Source organism: Eschscholzia californica, unplaced genomic scaffold (assembly GCF_041429995.1).
Source record: "Eschscholzia californica isolate CP2 unplaced genomic scaffold, dmEscCali1.0.p SCAF_1, whole genome shotgun sequence".
Taxonomy (NCBI): domain Eukaryota; kingdom Viridiplantae; phylum Streptophyta; class Magnoliopsida; order Ranunculales; family Papaveraceae; genus Eschscholzia; species Eschscholzia californica.
Genome location: NW_028238198.1, coordinates 82,730,935 through 82,743,355, shown reverse-complemented (window position 1 = coordinate 82,743,355; position 12,421 = coordinate 82,730,935). Strand labels below are relative to the sequence as shown.

Below are 12,421 nucleotides of genomic sequence, written 5' to 3'. Positions count from 1 at the left end.
CACGTTCCCGCGTCTTCACCAAAAAATGGGTGGTTGAGAAACTTAAATGTGGAAAGAAAACCTTTTAAAAAATAAATTAAATCTTTCAACGGTTGATTTGGATGGAGGGCAAGATCGTCAGAAGAAACCCACATGAGTGGCACGTGCACTACTTAACGAGCTTTTGACGGAAAAAGAGGAAATGGGGTTTAACCCCTAAAACATTATTATTTTTTTAATCACTAAATAACCCTTTTCAATTTAACGACCAAGTATTAGTCAAACTTAACCGTCAATATCTTGTTTACTTTTTTACCCTTCTTTCTATAGCACTCCCCCCTTTTTTTGACTCACCAGAATGAATCGTCAGATCTCTTCATTTCGATCGGTCTTATATTACGTATCATATTACCTCAGCAAGCTCTGGCCCAATATTTTTTATATTCCTTATCTACCCTCCATTTCGATCCGTCTCATTGTTTTGCCCTCTATAAGTATCTGAGAGTTTGTTTCGGATTCCAAGAATACTTTTCGGTCATTTATACATCATCAAGCTCTGACCCAATATTTTTTATATTCCTAATCTACCATTTTGGCCAAATCAAAACTAAATCCGAAACTGTCACGTACATACACATATTACACACGTATCTTAATTCTTTGACTCATTTTGATCGTCAGATCTATTCATTTCGATCCTTTATATATTACGTATCATATTACCCCCACCCCAAGTTGGAGCACGTAAATTTTAAAGCGTCGGATTTGGAGAGAAAAAGACTTGATGATTTTTCTTATTTGTCTTCTTGCAACTTTCACATTTTGGATGCTTGGTGAAGATGAGTGGAGGATGATTAAGTCATAACGAAAACGTTGAAAATTGTGGAAGCTAGATTCTATAACAATGACAACGAAAGTAATGATAATTATCGAAGGATTTCGAATGTTCTACTACTGGGATACTTTCTGCAACCCATTTTGTGCGAATTTCGGATGTGTTTTTGTGACGCTTTGTATAGTTTTTGTAGACTCTTTGTCGCACTTTTAGGCTATCTTTTAAAAACAAAAAAAAATCAATATCAGTTCTGCTATATTTTAGGTGTCACTTTCTTGTACTGTTTTAGGTGTCATCTTTTAAGACGCTTTAAGTTATAGTTTGAACACTTTAAGTGACATTTTTTGCAAGGGCTTTGTCACAAAGTCTACAAGTGGTACTTTTGTATGTCACACTTTTGCGATGATTAGGTTGATAGATTTGCAACACTTTAGGCGACGCCCTTTTCAGCTCTGGATGGGCTCGTCGAGGTGCGAGATGCCAAATCCAAGTTTAAGCTTTTGTAGATCTCACACTTTTATGACGAGAAATCTACAATGTTGTTGAAATTCCACAAAACCTTTTAAATTGATTTAAATAGTCAAAAAATTTGTGCCCCATTACAACCATTTATATACTAGGAAATCATAATTTTAAATAAGGTTTTCAAATAATCGAAAGAAATTCGTTTTAGCAAACATACCCAAAGACAAAATGTATTAAAAATGTAAAGATGAGCTGGAACTATAACATGATAAAGAAATGGAGTTCTTGAAAGGCAAAGCAAATTAACCCTCAGACGACTAATTCTAAATATATTGCTAGTTACAAATACAAAATTAGTAGTAGTTGCATGCTCCTGGTAGATTAATCCTTACCCGTGACGTTCTTCTTGTGTTTTGCAGATTGTTTTGTCTAAATCTCGCTTCAAATAAGTTTCAGAATGTATTGAAATTAAACTTTCGATACAAGTCACTACTTGAATATAGTTATTTGAACTATCAGTCGTTAGCTTGGGAATTATAACTCTTTTACCTTTCTCATATAAAAGTAACTCCTCAGCATTTTTGTCGAATAGAACGTCTCCATTTTCGAAATATTTTATCGGAGTAATGAATTGATCAAAGCTGTCTTTGCAAATGGTATACATTTTAGTCCAAGGTGCACTCACTTCATAGTCCAATAATACCTACAATTCCATATGAAGATTCAAACTAGTAGCAAAGGAGAAGCAAAGATTCTCACGCACAACACCAAGTTCTGCCGTAGGTGTTGATAATTTGTCTTTCAAATGTTCTGGTACTGGCACATGTCCAACACTGTCCTCGACCGTATCATCAAAAGAAAGTATAACATTGTATGAAGTTTTATTCGATCCTTTTATAAACGGAGTTGCAATCCAATGAAGAGCTCCATTAGCAAGGATACCACGATCGGTACGAATGAGTCTGAAAGGAATGTTGCCCACAACTTCCCACGAATTGGAGCGTGAACTATAGATTGTAATTTTTCTTTTTTTTTGAAGTCGACTACGATCTACGTATTGAAGGAGTTGAAGGAGATGTCCTTCGACCAAGGTGACAATGCGAACAATTTGTCGGATAGGATAATTGATGTGGAAGATCATCAAGTCCGATTGATTTAGGGATCGTAGAGTTGTAGCTAGAGACCAACTACGATCGTCGAATTACGAAGTAATTCGCGGCTAACTTCGATCGGATCCTACAACGGGTTACACATAAGAGTGACAAATTGATCTAGGATATGACTAGTGGGAGTGAGATATAATCATGGGAGTGTCCCATAAACATATCTCATAGGCCTAAAAAGGAATTAGGCAAAGATATACAAAAAGGCCAAAAACAGGGTTTTTGGGCCTAGACCGGTTCGGGTACTTCTAGGACTCGGATTGGGCTGAATTTTGGAGGGTTAGTTTCTGATATAATAAACATTATATCTGCCAATTTTCGTGGTGTTTGGACACCTCCTCCTTAGGGAATTGAGAAAATATCAATAGTTGCTATTTTCGACTATTTCCCTAAATCTTATTCTAAAGGGTGTTTTGGGAAACCTAAAAGGAGGTGGATTCTTATTAGGGTTCTATATAAACACTCTTAGGGCAGAGAATAAGGTGTGGAATTTCTCTCTAAGCTTTCTTACTCTACCACATCAAGTAGAGAGGAGAAAGTGAGCTAATTCCCATTAACTATCTATCTAGTCAAAGAAGAAGGTGTTCTTCCTTCCAACCACCATTGGTGTGCTAGCTATACAACAAGGTGGGAGATCAAGTTGATTACTCGTGTCCCAAGTAGAGGAGCTACACTTGAAGCTCTTGGTCTTCTTTAATCAATTCAACTAGTTCGAGGGAAAAGCGATTAAGGTAATCTACTATCTCCATTAGTTTAATTACTATTTTTGCATGATGATCTTGGGGATACTAGTGTTAGACATTAGATGTCGTTATCCGCTATAAACACTAGTATAAGGGTATAAATCCCTACACGTATGTCGTTACATTTGGCACTTGATACATCATAGATGTGATAAGCTCGCTAACCGCCCACTCAAACACTAACAGAACCGGCCTATAGCCCAACGAGACATGGCCTAAAGCCCAACAACATTATTTACACCCTAATAACCCCAATTCAAATAACCAAAGATTCCACCTTCTTTGAGATTCGAACCTGGAACCTCTAGGGATTTCTGGAGTTTATGTCAACACCTTGGAACCACTTAATATATTATCTTCAATATAACCAGAAAGAGAGGGTGGTGAAGATATTATTTTATATTCATCAGTAGATGGATTCCAGAGGTAGTATTCCCAACAATCATCATCAGCATCGTGACAGCTACAAGTGAAGCAAATCAAACCATTACAAGAACCCACCAAACGAATACGACTGAATGGCAAAGAGATGAATGGGTAATCGATAATGTGAGGAGACGATCTATTAGATGTTAATGAATTATAATCGATGGACTATAATCTGTCACAGTGAGTGAGAATTAGGTGTTGTTTGTTTTTCTATTTTTTCAGATCTGAAATCTGAATTGAAACTCAATTCAGATTTCAGATGTTTGTTTTTTCACTTTAAGAAAATCTGAAAATTTGGCTGAATTGGACCAAGGTCTGAATTGGCTGAAAAATAGCCTATATTTTTCAGACTTTAAAACAAGTCTGAAAACAAATGTAAATGGCTGAAATATGTTAAATGTCATTTATACCCTTAAAAATTAGAAATATTCCCACTCAAATACCACCACCAATCAGACACCACCACCACCACCACAGGTACAAACCACACCACCACACCACACCACCACACAGACAACCACCAAGACCACCACCAACAGCCAGACTGCCACCACCACCACCTGCCACACAACCACCACAACCACAAAATAGATCACCACTCATCAGGAAGATCGGGAAATAGTTTTCACAAGTTTTTGATGGTGATGAACCCTTTGTCGATCTAGAGAGAGAGAAAACGACTGGGAGCAGAGAGATGAACTTTTTGTTAAAAATAACATTGTATCCACTAAACCCTAATTTGTAGATGTGTCCATGAACCGAAAATCCAAAGCGAAAGGTGATTTCAGTGGAGAAATGGGCACAACCAGAGAGAAGAGTTATGAAAGTAATGTAATTGGGTTTGATACCACCAACTCTCGTACTAGTAAACTCACCTGCTGCTTCAGATAAGTTACCCTTTCGACATTGATAATTAATAGAAGAAGTCAAGATTACTGCGAGATCTATGGACCGGTTATTTCTTCGGAATGGGAGATGGGATTTTTTGGATGAGGAGTGTTTGATATTAAGAAGGTGAAGGCAGCAGTAAGGGTTCCTGGAGAAAGAGATGGAAAAGAGGGATAAAAGAATTAGGGGTTCCTGAAACAAAGAAATTCAAATTAGAAACACAACTCACTCTTTAAAATGGGGTTTAAGGAAGATGAAGAAAGGAGAGAGAAAGAGTACAGGAGATGTCTTGCATCAAAAATCAAGAGAGAATATGAAGAATACAGAAGGAAGCGGTTTGGCAAGAAGTTGCCAGAATTGGTTGAAGAAGATTTTGAGGAAGAACGCAGAGAGAAAATGATGAAAAAGTACCAAGAAAGAAGTTCTTCATTTACAGAGGGGGAATCGTCAGCTTCTGGGGGATGGTAAGAAGTTCTTCATTCTGTGTTCTTTAGTTTATAAGTTTCTTGATTTTATCATACATCTTTGTTCTTTAGTTTATAAGTTTCTTGATTTTATCATACATCTCCGTTCTTTAGTTTATAAGTTTCTTAATTTTATCATACATCTCCGTTCTTTAGTTTATAAGTTTCTTAATTTTATCATACATCTCCGTTCTTTAGTTTATAAGTTTCTTGATTTTATCATACATCTCTGTTCTTTAGTTTATAAGTTTCTTAATTTTATCATACATCTCTGTTCTTTAGTTTATAAGTTTCTTGATTTTATCATACATCTCTGTTCTTTAGTTTATAAGTTTCTTAATTTTATCATACATCTCTGTTTAGTTCATAAGTTTCTTGATTTTATCATACATCTCTGTTCTTTAGTTTATAAGTTTCTTGATTTTATCACACATCTCTGTTCTTTAGTTTATAAGTTTCTTGACCAATTGTCAAATAGGTATCAGAGTGTAATATATCTTTAGCCTTTCATCTAGGCTCTGATACCAATTGTCAAATAGGTATCAGAGTGCTATACTTCTTGGCATGTACACTTTCAGGCTCTGATACCAATTGTCACGGCCTTTGTCCCGTTAGGTCGACCCGACATATTATGCTCAAAGACACGGGTCGATAGTGCGGAATATCAAATCCTAACGTGCCGTCATACATCTCTGTTCTTTAGTTTATAAGTTTCTTGATTTTATCATACATCTCTGTTCTTTAGTTTATAAGTTTCTTGATTTTATCATACATCTCTGTTCTTTAGTTCATAAGTTTCTTGATTTTATCATACATCTCTGTTCTTTAGTTCATAAGTTTCTTGATTTTATCATACATCTCTGTTCTTTAGTTCATAAGTTTCTTGATTTTATCATACATCTCTGTTCTTTAGTTTGTAAGTTTCTTGATTTTATCATACATCTCTATTCTTTAGTTTGTAAGTTTCTTGATTTTATCATACATCCATGTTCTTTAGTTTGTAAGTTTCTTGATTTTATCATACATCCATGTTCTTTAGGTTGTAAGTTTCTTGTTTTTATCATACATCTCTGTTCTTTAGTTTGTAAGTTTCTTGATTTTATCATACATCCCTGTTCTTTAGTTTGTAAGTTTCTTGATTTTATCATACATCCCTGTTCTTTAGTTTATAAGGTTCTTGGTTTTATCATACATCTCTGTTCTTTAGTTTATAAGTTTCTTAATTTTATCATACTTCTCTTTGTTTAGGGGCAAGAATATAAATCAGAGAGAAGAGAACAGAAAAAGATCAAGACAAATTTTGTTTAATTCTTCAACTGGGGGGTAAAATGGCTTCTTTGTATCAGTTTCTTTTTGGATTTCTTCAATTATCTAACATTTACGTCTTCATCATCGCCATGAATACCTTATAGCCTCAAAAATCCACTAAATTTACTACTTATGAACATCGAAAGATCTGAAGTATAAAAAAGAAAAAGCAAAACAAGAAAGAATGTCAGAACTAATCGAAAGTGATTTTCTTGTACTACCAATCATTAATCTATTGGTACAACATGCAAGGACACTTGCTAGCACAGAAGGAACTATAAGAACAAAGAATAATCAAAGATATTCCTAATGCTGGGTAATATGAGAGATATATAACTTACTAATGTTTTATTTGAGCTTCAAAATTCTCTACTCCATGTGTAACGAATCCGTTCGAATCCGTTCCCAATGATCCGATTCACCAGGTGTTGTTTGAATCAACATCATGAGTTGAATGTTTTATCGTAATGAAATAGAGTGTTCTAGGATGACGAGAGAGCCCCCACGGGTAAACCAAACCCTTGCTTGCACATAACCCCCAATACTCTATCTTTTCTTAAGTTTTGGCCATACTGTCTATATGCCTTGTACATAATTATGAATGTTTTCTTTGTAGGATCAATGTTACATCTTTCCATTTCGTCTAAAACATTTTCCATTTCATTTAAGCGATTTTGTGCTGATAACATGACCATCTTACAATGAAACACAGACCGACAGATTTTCCACCCAGCACATTCCGCTTGTTTCAGAAAATTCGCCAACTTATCCACAGCATTGCGACGGAAATAACTCGTTATAATAGCAATCATAACACCGATCTTTGTTACAACAGTTTTGTGCTCAAATGCCTCTTCAATGTAACTTTCCATATCCTCCATCAAGTTCTATTGTGCATAAACTCTAATCAATAGAACATTCAACCAAGGTCGGTAATCTTCTTTCAGGATAAGTTTCACTGGTGCTTCAATCTTTTTAATCCTATTAAGATCAGAACTCTTACAATAAGCACATATCATGGCTCTGATTAGTGGTGCTTCTTTCTCATTTACATAAAGCTTAACTAACTCGTAAGTCTTTTCCATCTTTTCTAGCTGACATGAATGTGCATAACCTCGTAACATTAACAAGTATGTGTTAACATCAGGTTTAATCGGTCCCTTTTCTAGGATTTTGAACGTTTTCTCCATTTCGTCCCACATCCATGCCGTAACATACCCAGCAATTAGATTATTGTACGTATTCAAATTAGGGGAGAGGTCCAACTCATTTACTTCTTGAAAAGTTTCCTCCATATGTCTAACTAACATTAATCGGCCGAAAACTAAAATCAGAATGTTGTAAGTAACAATAGTCGGACTACAATTTACGTCTCGCTTTAATTCCCTAAACAAAGTTTGTGTCTTTTCATCTAAACCATTGTACATGTAAGCTCCCATTAGAGCATTATAGGTAGAAGTTGTCTTAACTCCTTTACTAGCAGCTTCCGCAAACAAATTGATAGCAAGATCAATATCCTTAAGTCTACCAGCAATAGTTATACCTTTGGCGTATTCTTCTGTTTCCATAACAAAACCACCATCATTTGCTTGTTTCCTTCTCCAATTAAAAACCTGAAAATGAAAAGTAGGTCAAAATTCAATCTTTACTTGTTTTACTAAACTTTATTAACTTTCTAATAGATGAAATCTCTACCCTTTATTCAATTAGGGTTTTTCGCTAAACTTTCATGACATCCCTCAATCACATTGAAATTCTTCGTATAAAAATTTTCAGCTTCAAAAATTCAGCTACAACCTCAGCCTCTCTTGAGGCCTTAAATATGTGCATGTGGGAAACGCGTGTGTGGGTTTTTTGTGGGTGTGCGAAAAACCTGTGCGATTTTGTACATGTACGAAACACTTGTTTGAACTATTTTGGAAATAATTTTTTTTAAGGTTGGAAAATTATTCGGAGACCGGCACGTTGGTGGGATGTAATTATTAATGTGTGAGTTTTTGTTTGATTTTAAAAAAAAAATTAAAACTAATCAAAGTTTAAAAGGAAGAATTTTTGGAGAAGACCATATTCGCTGGATTTAATCCAACGGCTAAGATCAACCCCATTGGAGGCATCCCCAGGTCGGCTGGGGTTGGGATGTTGGAGATGCTCTTAGAAGGCGCCCCATCTAGTAGTAATGAGAAATTTTAGGCTCTGAGTTTCTTATATGAGTTTTTTATCACCTAAACTTACAATTATTCCCAGTGATGTTGGTGGTTAGAATCTCTCTCTCTCACTCTCTCTATTTCGTGATTTTTCAGTGTACACCTATCTAACTGTTATGTCCTGCCGGTGTACAACGGCCAGGCGGCCGCCAATAAAAAACTATCTGACTGAACGTCATAAGCTTCTTTCTGATGGTATAACAAGGGTTTCGGGGGAGGACCCTCGAAACCCTACTAAACCCATCTCAAATCCTAATTGATTATTTTCGATGTTTTTTAAGATATAGTTGATAATTTAGGTCTTGCAGATACTCGAAAATCACTATTTAACACCGACAAAGAGTAGGACTGTCGAGTTTCAGAGAAATCCTACAGTTATTCACTCAGAGAGATAAAGTTCATCTTATAACGAACCTCTTTACATCAGTGTTCTTGATGAAATAGTATTTGGGTCGTAATTGTTAGGAAAAATAACCTAATTAACTTGTTCAGGAATATGAAGATAAACGATGCGAAAGTAAAAGTAGAGACACCAAGATTATTTTACGTGGCAAAAAACCCCTCCAAACTAGAAGGTAAAAAACCACGGAACCTAGTCCAGAAATCTTCCACTATAATTAAATAATGGGTTACACAATTCTTCAAGATGTGTAGAAACACTCTTGGACAACTCTTCACCAAACCTATGGTGGATAAACTGAACAAAGAAACAAAGAAATAAAAATCTCTTACTCCTTAGGATTTGAACAAATCCTAGATTACTAAAGGTTGAAGAAGATAACCACAAACTAAATTGCTTCACAAGATTAATAATCTTCTTTTCTTCAAACCAATATTCTGCTCTTTCAATCTCTCTTGAAAGAACCACTTCAGAAATCTCTCTTTCTCTGACTTCTCTTTGTTCTGGAAGTTGTTGTGTATAATCTCTTCCCTTTCATTCCCTATTTATAATAATAAATAAGGAGGTTTACCAATAGAAATAGGAATTCCTTTTTAGGCTTGAAAAAATAGAAGTTTCTATTTTTTCCCCAAACAAGGAATAAGGGAAATCCTATTCCAACTAGGAGTCCTTTAATTATAAGGAGGGACCCCAACAAACTCCCCCTCCCGACTTATGAAGAGGGACCTACCATCCCCAAACCTGCAACACTGCTACATAGCTCATGTTTGCCTTTGGGTAATGGTTTTGTCATCATATCTGAACCATTGTCTTCAGTATGGATTTTCTCGATCTTCAACACCTTTTCTTCAAGAACATCTTGGATCCACTGGTATCTCACATTTATATGCTTGGACTTGGAATGGAAACTAGAATTCTTACTGAGGTGGATGGCACTCTGACTGTCGCAATGAATAACATAATTATCTTGTTTCATACCAAGTTCTTCTAACAGTCTCTTCATCCATAACATCTCCTTGCAACATTCTGTAATGGCAATATATTCTGCCTCTGTAGTAGATAAAGCTACACACTTTTGTAATTTAGATTGCCATGACACTGCTCCCCCTGAAAGTGTAAATAAGTAGCCTGATGTGGACCTTTTAGAGTCTACATCTCCTGCCATGTCTGCATCTGTGTAACCGACTAATACTGGCTTATCATTACCAATACATATACGAGCTTTAGACGTACCTCTAAGATACTTCAGAATCCACTTCACTGCTAACCAATGCTCTTTGCCTGGATTAGCAAGAAATCTGCTTACTACTCCAACTGCAAATGCAATGTCCGGTCTTGTACACACCATTGCATACATCAAACTTCCTACAGCTGAAGCATAAGGAATTTTCTCCATTTCTTCTTTCTCACTTCTAGTTGATGGACACTGATCACGAGTCAACTTGAAGTGACTGGCTAATGGACAACTCACTGGTTTTGTCTTGTCCATATTGAACCTTTCTAGAACCTTCTCAATGTATCTTTCTTGTGATAGCCAAAGTTTTCCAACTTTCCTATCACGAGAGATATGCATGCCAAGAATTTGTTTTGCTGGACCCAAGTCTTTCATATCAAAATACTTGTTTAGTTCCTTCTTTAACATGCTAATTTTATTAGCATCCTGACCAACAATCAACATATCATCAACATAAAGTAGAAGTATAATCAAATCTCCATCAGGAAATTTATGAACGAAAACACAATGATCTGAAGTCGTCTTGTGATACCCTTGATCCTTCATGAATGATTCAAACTTTTTGTACCACTGTCTTGGTGCTTGTTTCAGCCCATATAAACTCTTCTCTAACTTACAAACCAAGTGTTCCTTACCTTTAACTTCAAACCCTGTTGGTTGTTCCATATACACATCTTCCTCCAAGTCACCATGAAGGAAAGCGGTCTTGACATCTAGTTGTTCAATTTCTAGGTTCATACTTGCAGCCAATCCCAATACTAACCGTATAGAGGACATCTTCACCACCGGAGAGAAAATCTCATCAAAATCAATACCCTTCTTCTGCCCAAATCCTTTCACCACTAGGCGTGCCTTATACCGTGGTTGTGAATTTCTTTCTTCGGTCTTGATTTTGAAAACCCACTTATTTTTAAGAATTTTCTTATTCTTAGGTTTTTCAACCAACTTAAAAGTGTTGTTCTTATGCAATGATTCAATCTCATCTTGCATAGCTTTCAACCACTCCTTCTTGTGTTCATCATTTAGGGCCTCTTTATAACACTGTGGTTCTCCACTATCTGTAACCATCACATACTCGTGTGGGGGATACTTGGTAGATGGTGCTCTATCTCTAGTCGATCTTCTCAATTCAGCTGGTGGTTCATGTTGAACTTTCATTTCCTGCTCAACATCATCACCCATAGGAACATCTTCATGAGCTTCATCTTCATGATTTTGTTCTTCACCTGCATTATCATGCATAACCTTAGAAGAGATATGTGGATCTAGATCAATGAGATCATTACTATGATTCTCATGCTTCTCAACTTTCCCGAAGTCCTCAATAGTTTAATTTTCAAGAAAGACCACATCTCTACTTCTAATAATCTTCTTATCGACTGGATCCCATAACCTGTACCCGAATTTCTCATCTGCATATCCTAAAAAGATGCATTGCTTGGCTTTATCATCAAGCTTTGCTCTTTGATCTTTAGGTATATGCACAAAAGCCCTGCAACCAAACACCCTTAAGTGTTCATAACTGACTTCTTTCCCAGCCCACACTCTCTCAGCTACATCTCCATCTAATGGTGCTGAAGGTGATAAATTAATCAGATAACATGCAGTACGCATTGCTTCACCCCAGAAGCTTTTAGGCAGCTTTGCTTCTGAGAGCATACATCTGATCCTCTCCACAATAGTGCGGTTCATGCGTTCTGCTACACCATTTTGTTGTGGAGTTTTGGGAACTGTCTGTTCATGTCGAATACCATGGGTTTTGCAATACTCTTCAAACGACCCGATGTATTCTCCTCCATTGTCAGTGCGAATGCACTTCAATGATTTTCCTGTCTCCCGTTCTACCATGTTGTGGAAATTCTTGAAAACTGCAAGTACCTGATCTTTGGTCTTTATGGCATATGCCCAAACTTTCCTAGAAGCATCATCTATAAAAGTAACAAAATACAATTAAAGCACCACCAAGTGTTTTGACCTTTAAAGGTCCACAAACGTCAGAATAAACAAGCTCCAAAACACTGGATTTTCTTTCAGATGCATTCCTTTGAAAGGATACTCTATGTTGCTTTCCTACTAAACAATGAGAACAAGTGTTTAAATTTATACCTTTTACGTTCGGTAAGTCTTGTCGTTTAGCAAGGATTTGAAGTCCTTTCTCGCTCATGTGCCCGAGTCTTCTATGCCAAAGATCAGTGGAAGAATCTTTTTCAACTGCATTCAATTCTCCTTTACACAGTTTTACTTGAGTTCTGTATAAAGTACAACACTTCTTCCCTCTTGCTATCACCATTGACCCTTTTGTGAGCTTC

General features: G+C 36.2%; 1 pseudogene; it reads right to left on the bottom strand.

The window, feature by feature from the left end:
- Positions 1-6,674: 6,674 nt before the first annotated feature.
- Positions 6,675-7,869, bottom strand: LOC147570024 (pentatricopeptide repeat-containing protein At2g30780-like; annotated as a pseudogene).
- Between the last annotated feature and the right edge of the window lie 4,552 nt (positions 7,870-12,421).